Genomic DNA, 22,942 nt, shown 5'->3' on the forward strand with positions numbered 1-22,942 from the left:
AACTTTATTTTCGATAGTGTTTTGATATGGGTTTTTATTAGGGTCAACTTCAAATGATCATATCTCTTAGAATATAAGGAGTTATGAAAACCAACACCCACCAAATTAAAGATCTCTTAGGCCTCTTTCCGATTCAATAAACTGTTCCTCAATCCGAATTTGGAGTAAAAAGTTATGACTATTTTACTGAGCACTGTCCAGACTGAAACAGGATTTCGTTGTAGCAAAATTTCTGGTTGTATTTAACAACTTCAGCCAAATTTTAGGTCTAAAAATCCCAAATTTCATTCTCCAACCCTATAGAGGTGATTTCGCAAAGCTTTAGATGAAATTCCTTCATAGAGGTAAGTTTTTCCATTTTTTTTGTGTTTTAATCCTTTAATATCTTAGAATCCTTAGAAAGACCTTTAATAGTGAAATTATTTTGGGGAATACTCATGGGTGTTTTAAATATGACCTAGAGCTGATTCTAAACTATAAATTAAAGATTCCTAACATGAATTTCGTAAACTCTATTACGAATTTTGATGGTTTGGAACTTTGAATTCCGTAAAGATGAGACCTTTAGCATAAAAACTCCATTAATTGAGATGGGTTAAGCTTGAAAGAGATAATTAATGGCTAACTAACATTAGGGAATGATATAGACCTTGACTTAAGGGTAGAATTATTGGGTTTGAATCCTCAAGATATTTAATTGAAGAGTAATTACTTATTACTCTTATTATTGCTTAGTTGTTAGATGGTTGATTATTCCAAGACATGAAGAAAAGAAAAGATCATCTTATTTGCAGCTTGTTTCTTTCAAAATCTTGGTATCCAAGTAGGCTAGGTTTAATGAGTAGAAGATTATGTTATTTTATATTTTTATAATTTAGAATTGATGGGATAAAGCATGTCTAGGTCTGCGGGCATGGAGTTGTGGTGAATAAAGACACGAGTACTTAACTTTAATCTCAAAAACTATATTATTGATTGATTATGTGATATTTATGATATTATGTGTTATGTTCTCGAAAAGCGACTGTTGTAAATGTGGTATATGAACATGATGATTTTTTTGTTGTTCTAGTGATGAACCTAGTTGAGTTGTAACGGTATTAAGTTGTATGTATTGTGTAATAATATGATGAGGAGAATTATGTTAAGATCGAATATTAATGAGTATAGTAATATCTAAGGGATAGATGACTTGAATAAGTATGATGATTATTTTATGTGGAAAAAGGTAGAGGATAATGATATGCATGAATGTGCTAGTTATAGGTGGTGATGTTAGAGTCTGAACTAAATCCAAAAAACTCTAAGTATTGACTGAATAAGGAGTTGAAGGAACATGTCTCCAACTAACTCTATAAACTGATAGCTATTTGAAATAATAAATGAATAAATCAAATCATATCGTCCTCGAATGAAGAGGACTTACTGTAACTCTGTATACTAGAATACGACTGTTATTGCTGGTCTGGAACTCGTGTCTTTGAACCTACGGTGTAACATAAAAAGAAAGCACTATAGCACAAATGCGTCAGTACGTGGGAATGTACTGAGTATACGAGTGAGGTAGGCTAAATACAAAGGGTTTACATGCATGAACAATGCTAACTGACTGACTGATATGAACGTAAGAGTGGAAACATGCATACATAGCAATTGAAATCGTGAATGTGTGATAGCTAGATCTGTAAGCTAATGCATGATTTACTGATAACTAACATGACTGATACTGTAGTTCTAATAACATGGGTAACTGTAGATGACAGTCCTGAATATGATGAAACTATTTGAGTTTCGTACTGTAACTGAATTTGACTGTATCTGACAGTCTTGATATACTGAAATCTGAAGAACTATATGAGTTCTTTTACTAAGACTGATACTAAAACTGTGGGAGGTAGTTGTTTAACTGACATGCCCCAATAACGCATATAGCTAAGTTGGGGTCCAATCTCTGCCCCGACTGGAGGGGTGTCAATACCGCGTGACTGGTAAGGACAGCTGTGAGTGACCTTTAGCTGGTAGGTACTCGAAACGAGAATGGTGGGAACCCTGAACTGACAGGTTAAGCCATCTCATCAACCCTGATCTAATAGGTTAAGATGTCTCAACCTATGCTGGCTACATAGTTCTGGAACACAAGGATGACTGCTAAGAATCACACCCTAAACTGGTAGGTGAGTTTCCATCCTTGGGTTCACTCAGTACTAACTTCTACTCCCATCTGAAGAGACTGAACATGATTTAACTGATGGTACATGGACTGATTAACTTACTTTCGATGATCGACGGAATAGTACTACTACTTGACAGTTAACTGAGATCATGAGATTTCTGAGGTTTCCTGAGTCACCCGACTGACTGATTTTTATTGAATCAAGGCTTGATTTCGTATATCGTGAAACATGACATGGCTCTAGGCACACAGCTATAGTTTTCGGGTACGAATACCCCCAGGACTCGATGGAAGGAAACTAACACAACATGACTGACTTGATCATAAGATTGGAGTCCACAATTCACATTATCATAAATAGGGGATATTATACATCATGTAGTTCCTCGACATATTAAGCACGGTAGGGAGTGCGGAGATATATTTCATGTACATATTGTATATCTCCATTATCATACATGCTTCATACCACAATAATAGCAGCACATGAAAAGCATGGAATTCATATTAAAGTATATAGCTAACATGGACTTGTCATTTAGACATCATGGAAGCATATAAACATGAATTTCTAGCATCCTAAGAATTTTATCAAACACCTTGCATGCATTCTTTAAGTCATAGGTGGGTTTCATACTTGCACCATATTAAACCACCTAAAGTTCATGGTTTTCAACTAACAAACATATATATTCCATGGAAACACCTTTAGATATCATATTGAAACTTAAATAACAATCGTCAACATGTACATACTCATATCAACACAAAAAGTTTACAAAATAATATTTAAAACATGGTTCTTGAGCTCTATGAATGGATTGGATCCATAGATGAACACTACGCATACCTTAGATTAATAATCCGTGAAGATTGTAGTAAAATTGGCTTGAAATTTGAAACCCCCAATTGAACCCTAGACTTGTTCTTGGTTGTTATTGAGAGAAAATCAATGCAAGCAATATATTTTGGTGAAAAATGGAATTAATCCCGTGTTTACAAGCTTATATATGGGTGGAGAATGACCAAAAATCTCTTAAAAATGCAGAGGTGGAGTGCTAAAAAACCTGAGCAAGCACAGAGTTAGTAGGCGGCGCTTGGCAAGTCCGCCGAACTAGATAGGGCGTCTCCTGGCTTAGAGCAGTGCTTTAGACTGGGCGGCATGGGCTTATGGCTCCGAGCTACTATTTTGGAAACGCAAACATGCTCTTATGCTATCCGAAAAATTCTAAAACTTACCCGGGATGTACTATGAGCTTTCCCCATCACAACGTAACTTGAAAATCTAAAAACAAAGGTTGGTAAGGTCATCAAATAAATCACCGAAGTTTGGAGGTCTAAAATGAGACTAAGTGTTGAACACTTATAAAATTTTCTAAGTTTTGAGGCTTGTAAATCCAAATGAGCTGAACTTCAGACTTAGGATTTTACGAGGTCTTACAATATCTTCCCCTTGGGAATATTCGTCCTTGAATGAAAAATCAACTGAGAGGGGATAAAAGATAAGCTGAACATGAACTGGACATGAAGGACTGAAACATGATCTCATGACTGACATGACTGATAAACTGAATACATCATACTGAACATGCATATCTGATGCACGTGTAACTGATACATGAATGAATAACTAAGTAATCTGATAAATTGAGTTTCTCAAGGTGAGAAATCATAGCTGATGCATGATCTTATAACTGAACTGATACATGAATGCATGACTGAGTATGAAATGGTAATGGATACCAACTTTACACTGGAAACATGAATATGAAACTGTTGGGCTTGATCTGAATTGGCAGAGAAGAGGTGAGGATACTTGGTACGCATATCTGCTTCTGTTTCCCAAGTAACTCCCTCAACGAACTGATTTTGCCAAAGAACTTTGACTAGAGGGACTTCTTTGTACCTCAACCGATGAGTCTGTTAGTCTAAGATTTCGACTGAGATCTCTTTATAAGAGAGACTTTTATGAATGTCAATGCTCTGAATAGGGACTATAACTGCTAGGTCACCTATGTACTTCTTGAGCAAAAAGACATAGAATACTGGATAAATTGAGGCTAGATCTGAAGGCAATTCGATCTCATAAGCTACCTTGCCAAAGCGACTGAGAATCCTAAAGGGACTGACATATCTGGGACTGAGTTTTCTTTTTTTGCCAAATCTCTTTACTTCCTTCATAGGAGAGATCTTAAGATAGACATAGTCATTGACCTCAAACTCGAGATCCTTTCGACGAACATCTACATTAGACTTCTGTCGGCTCTGAGTAGCTCGAAGTCTCTCTCTGGTCAACTGAAGTTTCTCTAAGGCATCGAATATCAAGTCAGGACCTATGACTGAGGCCTCACTAACTTTGAACCAACCGATTAGAGATTTACATCTCCTGCCATAGAGGGCTTCGAATGGAGACATCTGAATATTGCAATGATAGCTATTGTTGTATGGAAACTCAATCAAAGGCAAGTGGTCATCCCAACTTCCCTTGAAATCAACTTTACACGCCCTTAGCATATCTTCAAGTGACTGAATGGTCCTTTTTGCTTGACCATTTGTCTGAGGATGAAATATTGTACTGAGATGGACTTGGGTACCAAGACCCTTTTGGAATGCTTTCCAAAAGTGAGAGGTAAACTGCGGACCTCTGTTTGAGATGATAGATAATGGGGCACCGTATAATCTGACCAAATCCATGATATAGAGTTTGGCGTAATCCTCGGCGAAATAAGAATATGAATCGAAAGGAAATGAGCTGACTTGGTCATTCTGTCTACAATAACCTAAACAGAATTATGCTGATAAAGAGTGCGAGGTAAACCCGTCATGAAGTCCATGTTCGCTTCTTCCCACTTCCAAGTAGGAATGGTGAACTCTTGCATGGAACCACTAGGTTTCTGATGCTCTATCTTAACTTGTTGACATGTAGAGCACTTAGCCATAAGATCTGCAATATCTCTCTTCATCCCACTCTACTAATAGATCTTTCACAAGTCGCGGTACATATTAGTGGCCCCTGGATGAATAGAGTATCGTGTGCCATGTGCTTCTACAAGAATTCACTACCTCAAGTCATCTATACTTGGAACACACAGATGACCCTGACAATGAAGAACACCATCTCCCCCTTAGGAGAAAACCTCTACCTTCTGATTCTGAACTGACACTTTTAGGTTGACTAGGCTAGGATCCCTGTCTTGATTTTCTTTCACCTTGAAAACTAGAGATGACTCTGAACTACTCTGAACACATACACCACCCTCTGAAGAGTTGACTAAGTGAACGCCTATTCTAGCAAACTGATGCATTTACTGGGCTATTTTCTTCTTGCTATCCTTAACGTAAGAAACACTACTCATGGATAGTTTACTAAAAGCGTTAGCCACAACATTGCCCTTTCCTGGATGGTAAAGGACACTCATGTCATAATCCTTCAAGAGCTCTAACCACCTTCTCTGATGAAGATTGATATCTTTCTAAGAAAAGATATTCTGGAGACTCTTATAATCTATGAAGACGTCTACATGTACTCCGTATAGATAATGCCTCCAAATCTTTAAGGTAAAAACTATGGCTGCTAACTCAAGATCATAAGTAGGATAATTCTTCTCATGAGGCTTTAACTCCCTGGAGGCATAGGTTATGACCTTACCATGCTACACGAGGACATAACCTAAACCCACTCTCAATGTATCACAATAGACTACAAAACCGTCTGAACCATCTAGAAGAGCTAAAACTGGAGCTGAAGTGAGTCAAGTCTTCAACTCTTAAAAGCTCTTCTCGCAAGAATCTGACCACTGAAACTTGACCTTTTTTTGAGTCAATCTAGACATAGGAGATGAAATAAAAGAAAATACCTTGACAAACCATCTATAATAGCCAGCCAAACCTAAGAAACTCCGAATATCTAATGGAGACACGAGACGAGGCCAGTTTCTTACTACTTTTGTTTTCTGAGGATCTACTCTAATTCCATCACTGGAAATAATATGGCTAAGAAATGCTACTGATCTTAGCCAAAATTCACACTTACTGAACTTGGTGAATAACTGATGATCCCTAAGAGTCTTAAGAACAATTCTGAGATGGTCTGAATGATCATACTCAGTGCGAGAATAGACCAGAATATCATCTATAAATACCATGATGAACATGTCCAAGTACTGCGTGAACACATGGTTCATCAACTCCATGAAAGCTGCAGGGGCATTGGTAAGACCAAAGGAAATGACTAGAAATTCGAAGTGACCTACTGAGTATGAAAAGCTGTCTTTGGGATGTCACATTCTTTAACTCTGAGCTGATGATAGCCTGATCTGAGGTCTATCTTAGAAAAGTAACTGGCACCTTGAAGTTGATCAAACAAGTCATCTGTTCTAGGAAGTGGATACCTGTTCTTAACCGTAAATTTGTTGAGCTGACGGTAATCAATACACATCTTGAGAGAACTGTCTTTCTTGCGCACAAATAAGATTGGTGCACCCCATGGGGACACACTGTGCCTGATGAATCCCTTATCTAAGAGATCCTTCAACTGATCTTTCAGTTCCTTCAGTTTTCCTGGTGCCATTTTGTATGGCAAAATTAAAATAAGCTGAGTATCTAAGAGAAGGTCTATGCCGAAGTCTATTTCCCTTTCAGGAGGAATGCCTGAAATATCTTCAGGAAAGACATCTGAATATTCATTAACCACTGGGACTAATTCGAGACTGGGAGATTCAGAACTGGAATCCTTAACATGCACGAGATGATACACACACCCCTTAGAAATTATTTTCCTTGCTCGAAGGTAGGAAACAAGCTGAACCCTGAAAGATGAAGTATTACCCTTCTACTCTAGGACGGGCTCATTCGGGAACTAAAACTGAACTATCCTATTTCTGTATTCGACTGTGGCATAGCAGGAATAAAGCCAATCCATGCTGAAAATGACATCAAAATCAGTCATCTCTAACTCGACTAAATCTGCTGATGTGGATTTATGAAATATCATAACTGGACAGTTCCTGTATACCTTCCGATCTATGATAGTTTTACCCACTAGGGTAGAGACTGAAAAGGGCTCTGCTAAAATTTCAGGACTAATTTCGAAATTGTCTGCGATGTTTGGAGTAACAAAAGACAAAGATGCACCTAGGTTTAGCAAAGCATAAACACAAATATGGAAAGTCTGTAACGTACCAGTAATGACATCAGGAGAATTTTCCTGATCCTGTCGGGTCTGAAGAGCATAGATTCTATTTGGGTGTTGCCCACTGTAGCACTGGAAGTGGACCCTACTGGTTCGAGCGACCGAACTGAGCTGTGGGATGATTCTGCTAACCTTAATAACTGGAAATAGGACAATCTCAAACTCTATGTCCTGGCTTGCCATAACCAAAACAAATATCACTATCGGATCTGCAAATACCCTTGTGGTTCTTACTACAAGTCTGATAGAGAGGATTAGTACGGGCACTGCTAACACTGCCCTAAGATTTAGAGCCTGGTGCTCTATATCTTAACTTAAGATCTGGAGCATTGGATGAATACTAAACTGGAGATGAAGACTTGGAACAAAATTATGAACGATTTTCTTCCTCTGATTTGGGCTGAGCAAAACTGAAACTGCCTGATCTTGTTCTCTTATTCTGTATCTTCCTAGCCCTAACCTTTTGTTCCTCTATCTGCTAGGCATGGGTCATGAGTCTGGCTAAGGTCATATCACTATTAAGCATCACATACCTACACTCATTTACCATGCTATCGTTCACCCCTGACATGAACTTGCACATCTTAGCCTTGGTGTCCACAACCACATGAGGGGCATAGCTGGATAACTGAGTAACTTTGAGAGAATACTCTCTAACCATCATATTTTCCTGCTTGAGGTTGATGAACTCAAGAACTTTGTCCTCCCTCAGCTCTTGGGGAAAGAATTTTTCTAAGAAAGCCGTGACAAATTCCTCCCACTCAATAGGACCTATACCATCTACCCTCTTGGACTTCCACTGTTTGAACTAAGTGTAAGCCATATCTTGTAACTGATATGCTGCTAACTCAGCACTCTTAATAGAAGTAACACCCATGATGTCAATGACCTTCTGGACTTGGTCAGTGAACTCCTGAGGGTTTTCGTCAGACTTAGACCCGTAGAAAGATGGAGGGTTTATTTAGGTGAAGTACCAAATCCTAACGGTGGCTGAGTTGGCCACTGGATTGGCCAGAATAGCTGCTGGCCGTTCATTCTAGGTAGCTACATACTGAGGAAGTGTGGTGAATACAGCTCTAAACTCCGCATGAGAAACATGTTCTCCCAAAAGATCTTCAGGCTGAGGAACTGGATAGTTTCTTCTCTTTAGAGGCATGGTTTGAAATAAGAGAAGAACGGATTAGACTGAGCCTTTAACTTGTGATTATACTCACTAGCACGACATGAATACTGAAAGAAGGAAAACTGTTCCTAAAACATCTTATAGCCTCCTGAACATAAATGTGGTGTGAAACACACCTATGTACAAGACTCTACTTGATGCAGCTTTTAGACTTCCTAGGACTCTATTGAACCTTAGGCTCTAATACCAAGTTTAGAACACCCCGATTATCTGAACCGAAATGCTACACAGCGTTCATCACCCCGAAGGACCACAAGCTAACCTATGACTGATATCTATAACTGTACACTACATATTATATATGTAAAATGCAGAAAACATAAACAATAGGCCATAAGGTTCAACTGAATAAAGAATCTGATAAAAGAATAACATCCATGTGGGTGATCAATACCCAAAACATCTAAAGTCTGAATCAAAACTGAACATAAGTCTGAACTAAATCTGAAAGACTCTAAGTACTGACTGAATAAGGAGTTGAAGAAACATGTCTCTACCTAACTTCGTAAAATGATAGCTAAATTATATAATAAATGAATAAATCAAATCATATCATCCTCGAATGAAGAGGACTCACTGCAACTCTGTATACTGGAATGCGACTGTTACTGCTGGTCTGGAACTCATGTCTCTGAACCTATCGTGTAACATAAAAAGAAAGCATCGTAGCATAAATGCATCAGTACATGGGAATGTACTGAGTATACGAGTGAGGTAGGATAAATACAAAGGGTTTACATGCGTGAACAATGCTAACTAACTGACTAATATGAATGTGAGAGTGCAAACATGCATATATAGCAACTGAAATCGTGAATGCATGATAGCTAGATCTGTAAGCTAATGCATGATTTACTGATAACTAATATGACTGATACCGCAGTTCTGATAACATGAGTAACTATAGCTGACAGTCCTGAATATGATGAAACTATCTGAGTTTCATACTGTAACAAAATTTGACTGTATCTGACAGTCCTAATATACTAAAATCTGAAGAACTATTTGAGTTCTTTTACTGAGACTGATACTGAAACTATGGGAGGTAGTTGTTTAACCGACATGCCCTAATAACACATATAGCTAAGTTGGGGTCCAATCTATGCCCCGACTGGAGGGGTGTCAATACCACATCACTGGTAAGGACAGCTGTGAGTGACCCTTAGCTAGAAGGTACTTAAAACGAGAATGGTGGGAGCCTTGAACTAATAGGTTAAGCCACCTCATCAACCCTGATCTGACAGGTTAAAATGTCTCAACCTATGATGGCTACATAGTTCTGGAATACAAGGATGACTGCTAAGAATCATACCCTAAACTGGTAGATGAGTTCCCATCCTTGGGTTCGCTCAGTACTAACTTCTACTCCCATCTGAAGAGACTGAAAATGATTTAACTGATGGCACATGTACTGATTAACTGACTTTCATTGAATGATGGAATAGTATTACTATTTGAGAGTTAACTGAGATCATAAGATTTTTGAGGTTTCCCGAGTCACCTGACTGATTGATTTTTATTGAATCATGGCTTGATTTCGAATATCATGAAACATGACATGGATCTAGGCACACAGCTATAGTTTTCGGGTACAACTACCCCCAGGACTCGATGAAAGAAAACTGACACAACATGACTGACTTGATCATAAGATTGAAGTCCACAATTCACATTATCATAAATAGGGGATATTATACATCATGTAGTTCCTTGACATATTAAGCATGGTAGGAGTGCATAGATATATTTCATGTACATATTTTGTATCTCAATTATCATACATGCTTCATACCACAATAATAGCAACACATGAATAGAATGGAATTTATATTGAAGTATATAGCTAACATGGACTTGTCATTTAGACATCATCGAACCATATAAATATGAATTTCTAGCATCCTAAGCATTTTATCAAACACCTTGTATGCATTCTTTAAGGCATAGGTGGGTATCATACTTACACCATATTAAACCACCTAAAGTTCATGGTTTTCAACTAACAAACATATATATTCCATGAAAACACCTTTAGATATCATATTGAAACTTAAACAACAATCTTCAACATGTACGTACTCATATCACCACAAAAAGTTTACAAAATAATATTTAAAACATGGTTCTTGAGCTCTATGAACGGATTGGATCCATAGATGAACACTACGCATTCCTTAGATTAATAATCCGTGAAGATTGCAGTGAAATTGGCTTGGAATTTGAAACCCCCAATTAAACCTTAGACTTGTTTTTGGTTGTTCTTGAGAGAAAATTAGTGAAAGCACTATATATTGGTGAAAAATTGCATTAATACCGTGTTTAAAAGCTTATATATGGGTGGAGAATGACCAAAAATCCCTTAAAAATATGAAGGTGGAGTGTTAAAAAACCTGGGCAGCCTCAGAGTCAGCAGGCGCCGCCTGGCTTAGAGCAGTGCTCTAGCTTGGGCGGCGCGGGCTTATGGCCCCGAGCTACTGTTATTGAAACCCAAACACGCCCTTATGCTATCCGAAAAATTTCTTTACCCGAAATGTACTACGACCTTGCCCCATCGCAACGCAACTTGAAAATCCAAAAATCAAGGTCGGGAAGGTCGTCAAATAAATTCCCAAAGTTTGGAGGTCTAAAATGAGACTAAGTGTTGAACACTTATAAAATTTTCTAAGTCTTGAGGCTTGTAAAGCCAAATGAGCTGAACTTCGGACTTAGAATTTTATGAGGTCTTACAGTGATAGTGATTGTTTATTGAATACTTATGAGTGGCTTGTTTGATAATGATAACTCCTTAAAGTAATGCTATGAATACTTGTTGATTAGTATTCGAACATGCTTGAAATTGTTGATGCTTGGATCGTTGATGCGTTATATATGATTACTGAAAATTTACTTGATGGAATTGTCTTATGACTTTAAGTGTACTTGTAAACTTGGTACATTGTTGTATGCTATGAGATTATGTAAATATGATATTGATAATACCTGTTTATGTTGGATCGGGTACCACACCAGTACAGATATGTATTTTTTAGATCGGGTACCACACTGGTATAAATGTGTATATATTGGATTGGGTACCACACCGGTACGGATATGTATATGTTGGCTCGGGTACTACGCCAGTATGAATATGTATATATTGGATTGGGTACCGCACTGATACAGATATATAAATGTTGGATCGAGTACCACGCCGGTAAAAATATGTATATGTTGGATTGGGTACCATGCCGGTACGAATATGTATATGTTGGATCGAGCACCACGCCGGTACGGATATTTATATATTGGATCGAGTACCACGCCGATACGGATATATATATGTTGGATCGGGTACCACGCTGGTATGGTACATGAACATAGATTGTTCCCTGCAGGTCATTCCTATTTGGGCAAAAATAAGTCTCTTAGCATATGTGTACATATTTGTGTTGAGTCTGTGGATGTTTACAGTAAAATTGATACTCTTAATTTCTGAACACTGTTTGATCTGTTGTTACTGTATTATTGATTCATTGTGTATTTGGTTATGTGATATGTATTTGAAAAGGTGAAACTTTGTACCTATATGTTGGTTGACTTGCTTCCTTTATACATGTTTTAATCATAGCTTACCAGAATGGCTAGTTATCATTCTTTAATATTATTAGAGAGTATTTGGTTGTTAACCCAAGAGTTTAATATAGGTTGTCTATGATTATAGATTTGTTCCTATAAATATGAGTAATAAAAAAGATAAGGTGAATAAAGAGGAATAATGATGTATTAGCGTTGGATTATGGTTGATTGTGTGAATTAATGAGGCTAGAATATGTTAGTAGTGAATATACTATTGATGGAGTTGGAAGAGTAGTTGGATGATGTAAGCTATGTAGGTAAAGTAATAATGTTATTACAACCTTAGTTGAACTATTTTCCATTCAAGATGTCATGATTTATCTTTCTTAATTCTATTTTATGATTATATGAACTAACATGGTCGACCGATGATGCCTACCAGTACGTGTGGTTGTACTGACCCTACTCTTCTACGTTCCTTCTTGTAGTGTAGACTGGATGCAGGTTAGTTTGCATTTACTCAATGGATGACGGTATTCAACACTAAATTTTGCACTTTCTTCTCGGCAGATGTTAGAGTCTTTGTATTATTTATTTTATTATCAGTCTATGTTGTAGTAGATAACTCTTGTACATGTCTGACCAAGTCTTGGGATAGTGAAGGGCACTTGTAAGAAGTTTTTGAAAAAGTTTTTTTATTAATATTTAATTTACCTTATTATATTTAATCTAGTATTCCCTTAAAACAGATGTCTTTCGCATATTTTTAGCTGGGTAATAAGGATTGTCCTAGCTACTTATAATAGCGTAGGTCCCCACACGGTTCGTTAGTCTGGGTCGTGAGATTATTATCCTACTGTTTGTAATATTTTAGCTTATTTAGCCGAAATTTCTTGTTTGCTTAACTAATATAAGAATAAATAAAGTTACAAAGAAGTTATTACTGCTATGATTGCTAAATTTAAAAAACATTTTAATTCGCTTTCCCCAATTTATTTGATTGATGCTATAATAAATCCATGTACGAAATATAATACTCTGGCCGAATTTAGTTCTATTATTTATAATTCTTTAGAGATACAGCTTGAAGAAGAACTTCCTTTGCTTACGGCTATGAGTGATGTGAACGGTTACATGGAAGAATTAAATAACCATTATGCCAATTTACTTGAGGAAGTCGTACCCAAAAATATCACTCTAACTGTCGCTCCTCAAGCTTTAGAGGAGCCATCATCTTCTAAAAGGCAGGTACATAGTAGTTATCCTGATTACTTTTTTTATTTAAATGTTTAGGACAGGGTGCAACCATCATTACATAGAGCAATTTCTCAAAAAGAGCTTAAGTATTTTCTTTGACAACCGATAGAGGACCGCAGAGCAAGGATCTGTGCGCTGGATTGGTCGAAGTATAATGAAAGACAATATTCAGTGCTTTCAAAATTAGCAAGAGATATATTGTATGTTCCGATGTCAACCGTTGCATTGGAGAGCGCTTTTAGTCAGGGACGACAACAGCTTGGAGACAGCCTACACTCACTGGGAAGCAATGCTATGAACGTTCTAGTTTACCTTAGATATTGGATTAAAGCGGGACGAAGAAATCAAGAAATGGAGGAGAAACCGAAAGAAATACAAAATCTTGAAGAAATTATGACTTCAAGAGAGAACTCAGGACAATCAAGTCCAATGCATGGTTTAGCCTCTGCCCCCGTTGATTTTGACTTTGTAATGACAGTTTCCGCTAATATTAACATGCATGAGTTGGAAAAAATGATGCAAAATTTGTAGATTTTTCATTCATGTAAATTATAAGTTTTGGATCATTTTGCAATCAATAAAATACAATATTCATTCACTCCTTATTTTTTTTTAATTTAAATTGAATTTATAGTTTGATTTAAATAATTTTAATATATTACTATCAAACTTTACACTAAGTAATAAACATAACAAACATATATACATATAATGAAAAAATAAAAATAATGTTAGCAAATATTACTTAGACAACTACTATTGACATATAAAAATACTATAAGTTTATCTTTTAAGTGTTGTATGTAAATTGTAAAATTTTAAATTTTTGAATATATGTTCAATACTTCAAGTATTATTCTATTAAGTAGTATACATTGTAATCTTATATGTATATATGTGTGTATATTTTCTAAATTACGATAACATGTAATGTATTTATCTTTCAACTTTCAAGTGGTATTTTAAGTAGTACATATTCTACATAGATGTGTATATAGTTTCTATAGACTCTAAAGTAGTATATATTTAACGTATACATGTGTATATGTTTTCTAAATTAATATATATATAGTGTATATATGTTGTATGTATATTATTTCAAGTAGTATTTTAAGTAGTATATATATTATATTGTATGTATATATGCGTATATTGTTTCTATAGACTCTAAAGTAGTATATATTTAATGTATACATGTGTATATATTTTCAAAAGTAATATATATATATATATAGTGTATATATGTTGTATGGATATTATTTCAAGTAGTATTTTAAGTAGTGTATATATTGTGTTGTACGTATATATGTGTATATATCTTTTATAGACTCTAAACTAGTATATATTTAATATATACATGTGTATATGATTTCTAAAGTAGTATATATATAGTGTATATATATTGTAATGTATATTGTTTAAAGTAGTATTTTAAGTAGTATGTATATTATATTGTACATATAGATGTGAATATATTTTCTATAGACTTTAAACTAGTATATATTTAATGTATACATGCGTATATATTTTCTAATGTAGTATATATATAGTGTATATATGTTGTATGTATATTGTTTCAAGTAGTATTTTAAGTAGTATATATATTATATAGTTTGTATATATGTTTATCTATTTCTATAGACTAAAATAGTATATATTTAATGTATACATGTGTATTTGTTTCTAAAGTAGTATTATGTAATGTGTATAGATTATACGTTTATTGTTTAACATATTTAAAATGTATATAGGTGTGTCTGTATATATATATATATATATAGAGAGAGAGAGAGAGAGAAATAGATAAACATATATACAAACTATATATATATATATATTGGAAAAAACATGTAAATTCAATTTTTTTTTACATTTTGGCCGGTCAAAATTCATTTTACACTAAGTAGGCCGATCCCAGTCTGTTTTGGGAGCATTTACTATTGGGCCCGGACTGGACCGGCCCATCAAAACCTGGCTCGGTACCAGATCAGCCCAATAACCGGTAGCAATAACTGGGCCGGTTGACAGGCTTGGTTAAGACTTTAAATGAGTGGTTACCCGTATCTTCACTAACACTATGAAGGGTTAGCTGAGATTGCAATTTATATAGGACCATATTTGAGGTGATATTATGATCAAATTTATTTGTAGCTTTAATTAAGATTGGTCACAATATTTTCTAAAGGCTCATGTTTGACTTTTAATGCACTAGTTGAAGCTAAGACGATGGATTCAAATCTTACCGCACTAAGAATAAGACATTAGGTTAGAGTTTCGATGCATCATAATGATAAGAAGTATGGTTCAAGTCATATCGATTTATGGCTTAAGACGTCGTTATATGAATAATACATTGAGTTCAAATCTAAATGCGCTATATTGATGACATTATGATAGCTAAGACAAAATAATGTGTATCGGGTGAAAAGCTATGAAAACTACCCATTGAATATGCTCCATTCCATGAAGTGTCATGACCCGAGCCAAAGCCCTAGCCACGATGGGCATCCCGAACCATGAAGGTCCTAGAGACCCCTTAGCATACTATCATAAGCATAATTCATACATAAATCAAAGTGAGGAAGATATAATGAAATTCAAGGAAGACTTATAATTAAACCGTGTCAATAAAGATGTGACAATACAATAAACAAATTTTGTCTATGAAACCTTTACCAAATAGTAACTGTCCAGGCTTGGACAAGACCCCGGCTAGACCATAAACCTAAGAAGTCAACATATGAATAAATTACTTCCGAAAGATGGATGGCTCACCAACTATGTCATAGCCAAATGTTCTACTGATGTGATGGACCATGGGACTGGCACTGTGTCTCAGAACCTACATTTTGAGACAATGCAGCCGCTATGAGGACAGTCAATACTTGGAATATATTGCTATGCAGAACAATCCAAAAACAACATATATTTCATATAAAATAATTGAGAGCATTGTGAAAACAATTTGATATAATAAAAATCAAAACACATGGACATAATTAAAATGCTTTAAATCATTCTTATAAAACATTGACTTAACTCCTTGCATTAATTTTGAGCTAAATGGCGTACCTGATATGGTCTGAAAATAACCCATGGGCTATGCAGGGTTCGACAATGACTCATCGGTCAAGCCCCCAATCCAAGTTTTCCATAAGGATTAGAGTGTCTGATCTGGTATACAACTGCATATAGCAAGTATACAATGATCATGTATATTTCAAGACAAGATCAATCCCGCATTGGAAAAATACGATTTTGAGATATGAGTTATCTGAACTCGTGCCTTCTTGCTTAGCCACCTAACTCTATTTAAGCCCATATTTTAGCCTCTTAAAAACACATATACTTTCTCACAACATGGTCTGAAATCTAAGAAGTTTGTAGTCTAGTCTGGTCTTAGCCTACCATGGCATTTCTTTGATCTAGTATCGTCATATCAAGACTTGCAAGCCGTATAAGCTATGTCATGTCATCTCATATCATATCGTAGCCCTCTTATTTAAAAACATATTATTTGACTACCAAAAGAGTTAAACATCACATGAGAGTTCTTATTTCAAATAGCATATGAAAACTTATGCAAAACATTCTCTTTTTAAGACTTTCACATAAAATGTCCAACTCTTTTGTAAATCACATAAAATTCTCCATTAGAATACAAGAGCATTTAGAATAAAAATTTCCCTTTGAAAACATGCAAAATGGCAATGCATAATTGATAAAGAGGCATTTAAAACTCAAGCTTATCGCCATTCATAAAGTAGTTCCAACTTAGTCAACAAATAAACTTCATGATTAAAAAAAAGGGTTATAGTTCATGATCTAAAACCATTAAATCCATAACAGATGCACATAAGTGCAATTGTAAAATTTATAAGAAACCCCATAGTTAATAAATAATTTCATCATAAAAGGGGGTGGGGGTTGTAATTCATGCTTTTCAAATCAATTTGAGCAAACAATCCATGACATATGAAAGCTAATAGATTTCACCATAAAAGAGGGAGTTTAATAACCTTACTTTCAAATCGATTCTCAAAATTTAAAACATATGTATACAAATAAATACACTTTGAAATCCATAGAGAAATCATAATTTAGCCTATGAGTGTTAGGATAGTTCTATATACCTTTTTGATGAACAAAATTTGAGATATCTTGAATCAAAGATTCGAAGTATGAGTTTTGAAATAAACCCTAACTTCTTTCTCTCTTGAGAGTGGAGAGAAGGTGAGAAATGATATCTAATGATCAAGTGTGATTTAAGTTGCGAGGATAGGGTTTGATGTGAGAAAAAACGAAAATACCCCTAAAGAAATTAAAAAAATTACAGGAATCTTCAGTTGATGACTTGGGTTGACGGTTCATCAATTTGGTGACAAGTTGTCACCCTAATCGTCAATATCTAGCTGGATTCCATTTAATGGTTAAGGGTGACGACTTGGGTTGACGACTTGTTACCTTAGTCGTCACTTTTTGACAGACTCCCAAGTAAAATAAGCATAACTTTCTACTCTGATATCGACTAAGGTGAAATTGGATGTGTTAAAAAGAACTCAAAGATCTTTCATTTGATATATAGGTGGCCACTTAATTCTTTATATTCAAGGAGAAATAGTCAATGGAAGTTGATCCAAGTTGAAACATCCATTAAAACTCAATCGGTAGAAAAGTTCTCAACTCTACTTTGAATTAGGAGACTTTTATGATCTCAATTTATCTCCAATGATGTTCCCACACTATAGAATTGATAATCGCACTTATATTAATACAAAATCATTAGGTTCGAATCTATATACGTAGGAACGATGGTTCAAATTCTAGCTCTAAAATATGGGATGTTACATTATCTCCCCCTTGGAATTATTCATCCTCAAATAATGGATAGGAACTTATTGAAGATCTATAAGTACGGGATAAATGATGTAACTTTAATTCTCCCTCAACAAATCTTACATAGGCATAAAAAAAAGCTTCATGACATCACCAAGTAAATCGTGTAGGCATGAATCATGCGATTACAAGAATTGATATAGACATGATCCTAACATGAGTTCTATGAAACATGATCATAACAACGTAAGGTATGAACTTTTTTCCCAGGAATCATCGACCTGATTAAGATTGATACCAGACATGAAATGAGATTTTCGCAAGACATAAGAATAAAACATAAACATTCTCCACCCCAAATGATACATCTAATAGCACTAAAATATCGACACACTTTTCCTGTAAGCTTTTAGCTATGAATACAACACTTCACCATTTCAATCTTCTAATTCTTCTGCGAAACACCTAACTACAAGAGCTTGAGTATAACTACATATTTCTTCCATGTTGAAGCCTAACCCGGAGTTAAAAAAATGCTAGTTTAAGCTATGGGACCCTATACTTTTCTCCCCTCCAAGAATACTTCTCCACCTTACCACTTTGGTCAAACAACCTCAGGTCTTAATCAAGGAGTACCAACTACATAACACAATGGTTTGTGTATCCACCAATCACAACATTCAAGCCTATATTTACGACACCAATTTATGGATCTTTCAACCCAAAACTAATGAGTTGCTATCACAAAGATTTTCACCACTTCTCTCCTTCTTAACTATTTCATATAATGAAAGTTCACCCCAGTCTTCCCCTTTCATCTGTAACCTTAGTCTGAGTAGCCACACATAAACTTTTAATATTAAAAAATATCCACAGCCTTATCTAAAATATTACTCCGCTGCCATTATCACTATCATCCTAACATAAGGAAGGTCATTAAGGGACTAGAGTACAAGTATTAGGGATGGGAGTGACACTATTTAATTATGACTCTTATTTGTCGTACTACTCAAAGTAGGACCCGCAAAGTGAGATACGGTGCTGTAGGCACGAAACACCTCATAGAAACCACCTAGATCATTCATAGGGGGTCATTTAGGAATAAACGTAACGTAACATGAGTTCTTACAGACTGGGCATTGTGAGAAACATGAGTGCCTATATCATAAGTCTTATAACATAAAGCCGAGATTTAATTATTTAAGGAATAAGACAAGGATTTCTATTTGAAGTTACTGTTTCTCATTCTAAGAACTGAGTATGGTCATGAGTTTTCATTGACAACATCACTTTAGGCTAAGACATGACATAAAATAAGTTGGTAACATATAGAGAGTATAGTCTCTTAGAACTAAGCATAAAGTGATACATGAGCATCATAGCATAGAGCTTGAATACTTGGAAGCTTGGATTACTGAGAGATGTTATTGCTTCTAGTTCAAGGGTTGGAACATGGACATAAGCTGCATAGAGAACTCAAACCTTAGGCATAGGCAAAATTTGAATACATAAGACATTGGTAGAATGTCTTCTTAATCTAAAGTAGGAGAAATTTGCTAGAGTAAGAATAGAGTTATCATGACTCTACCTTGAAACTCACCATCATGAGAAAGTTCAAGATCTACCTTAGTTAATAATCTCCCTCTTAGATCAGAGGCCTCCATCCTAGACTTATGTACATGTCCTTGCTTTAAATCTATAAGAACAACACTCAAAACAATGGTGGGTATCACCATACACATGAACGCTAAACTCCCTCAGATAAACTATAATCTGAAGGAACTACTTTTCGGGGATACTACTCTTAACTTTCGCTAGCCTCTATAGCCATCACCCTATAACTCACACTCACATGACCATACACAACCATACTTCTTCATACAAAACAATCCATTCTCCACTCCTTGGCGTACTGTATTAAACCTTTAATCTCATGACCTCACAACTTAACAAAATTTTTCTTACAACAATACCAATGGATAACATCGTCTATCTATGTTTCCTTAATAAAGCTCTAAAGAACACCAGATAGAAACTCCCTAGACTTCTCTATACGATAACGTCAAGAACATGAACTAGACACACATGGCACTTATACACTTAAAACCTCATCTAACAACATGTTACTTGGGATTCAATTTATTCTTATAAATATAACGCTCGTATCCACCTAGTGACTTAGCCGCAATTCATTGTTTCAACACTAGTCCTTATGCTTATATATATCACAATTATCCATTAAAATTTTTCATAAGTTGTCAACCTAATCTCTTTCACACATAAATTAAGCCTACTAATTTACTCCCGTAAATCTCGCATCACTATCCTCGAGCTAACATTCTTATCACCACAGTCAACATCTAAATTTCAAACTTAATATCTATTACCAACCATGATTCCCAATGAAATATCAGCCATGCTGCGCTAGTCCATCAAAATAAATAAAAAATAAATAAATCCAAATTTCTTATTCCACTTAATTACGACCTTCTCGCATATTTCTTCATAACATTATTACTACATCTTAAAATTGACTACACATTTTCTCACCAACTAGACTACTCACAACTGTTAACTAAAAATTCAAGGGGCTCTCGGTGTAGTAAAACCACATAGTCAGGATAGTCGATCTTAATCTTATAACATAAACCATTATGGTCTATTAGCGCATTCTCCTCCCTCACATCACTTCTACTTACCCACACCTACCTTTAAATACCTTCAAAATTCTATAAACACCACTGAGTCCCCCTTTCAAAGAATAAATTCTAAATCACCATTCTTAATCACTTTCTCTACTAACTACCATAAAATCTATATATCTTTCAGCAGCCATAGCAAATCTCTGTAAGAACATACCACCACTAACACTCACTTAATGGTTACAAGAATACCATTATTGTTTCCACTCAAATGATATCTCAGTCTAAATTTTAAACTTGTGACCCTATATTACTAACCTTAGGGTCATCTTACTACTCATAGGTTATAACACCTTAACATACACTACCACTCGGGTGGAAATACCATTTCAACATTCTGCTACATATCATTATCCTTAAGTATGACTGTCATAATTAAATTTCTTAGGACATGATGGCGCCTACTATAACCCACCTGTAGGCAAGCCAAGCCCGTAGTTGGAAATGGCTAGTAACGAACTACAAAATAGAATAAGGAAAGAATGCAAAATAAATATAACAAAAGTTCAAATACATGAATAAATCCCAAAATTTGGTGATATCAGTACAAGAACTTCTAATATAATAAGAGTACAAAAGTGGAATAGATGAAATAAATTACAGTGATACAACTTATCTTCGAATACCAATATAGAGACTAGTCTATACATAAGAGAGACAAAAGTAATACTCCGGATGTCGAGATATCACTCTGTATCTCTTAACCATAACTGGTCCGTATAATGTACACATTAGCGTTGATAACTCGTACTATGATCGACAGGCTGCAGAAGTATAGTATGAGTACCAAATGAATGGTACTCAATAGGCAACTGTCAACTGAGCTCCAAAGATAAAACAGATATATACAACATATAAACAGAATGGAAACTACACCCAAGAGTCCAAAAATCATATAACAAGCCAATGAGATAATAAGGAACAAATATCTTGTACATATCAAATAGACCAACATAATAAGTCTAACTAAGTAATAAGGGTGCACTATCTTATTCCAGCCATACTTAGGAGTCTCAACAATCAACACTATATTGTATATCTCTAGACAATAAATAAATAAAGAGCAAAAGAAGAATATATAATAATATAAAAGGCCAAGAAATGAATATATGATCTGAACAACTGAAGGAAAGGATATATGGTAATACAATAGATACATATAGCTATATATAGAGAGAAAGTGAGAGATTGAGATAGAAGGTGATATCAAAGCACATCCTAGATCATCATATCTTTATTTTAAGGCTTCATTATAATCCTATCAGGATTTAATACTATCATGCTCAGGGTTTCTAATCCACATGGCTAGACATGAAATAATAATGAATAATAATGAAATTGTAAGATAGAAAAGGCCAAAAATATACCTCAAATCTCGATAACAAATCAATAACCGTCTGTCATAAACCAGCCATAATAATGATCATAACAATATCAATAACAATGCGAGCAATCGGCTATTCAATCAAATACCTAATTGAGCCTATGTGTTTCCCTCACCGCCCTAGGCTTGGAAGGCTCAATCAACATACAATGCAAGGCACAGTCATCACCTATATCTATGAAACTATCCTAAATCGGATGATAGACATAGGTGCATACTGGTGATAGGCGATGCAAATGCAAGAATGAATTTAAGGTACACAATCAATATCACAGCCATCTCCTAGACTCGATCTGAGTATATATATCATCATCACAATATCCTCCAGCCTTTCTAGGTATCAACATTATAATAACAACATCCTCTAGCCTTGTAGGGTATCAATATCATCATAACAGTATCCTTTATCCTTGTCGAGTATCAATATCATCATCACATATTCTCTGGCCTTGTCGGATATCAATATCATCATAACAGTATCCTCTAGCCTTACCGAGTATCAACATCATCATAACCATTAATACATGTGTATAGATATATATATAATAGGTGTACAAACTCAAGTTGTGTCTAAAAGAGTATAAATCCAAAAGTTTGTTGTCCGAAATAATCTTCGGGACTAAATCATTATAAAAATGTAGAAAGGGTCAAATATCTCATG

Source organism: Capsicum annuum, chromosome 10 (assembly GCF_002878395.1).
Source record: "Capsicum annuum cultivar UCD-10X-F1 chromosome 10, UCD10Xv1.1, whole genome shotgun sequence".
Classification (NCBI taxonomy): domain Eukaryota; kingdom Viridiplantae; phylum Streptophyta; class Magnoliopsida; order Solanales; family Solanaceae; genus Capsicum; species Capsicum annuum.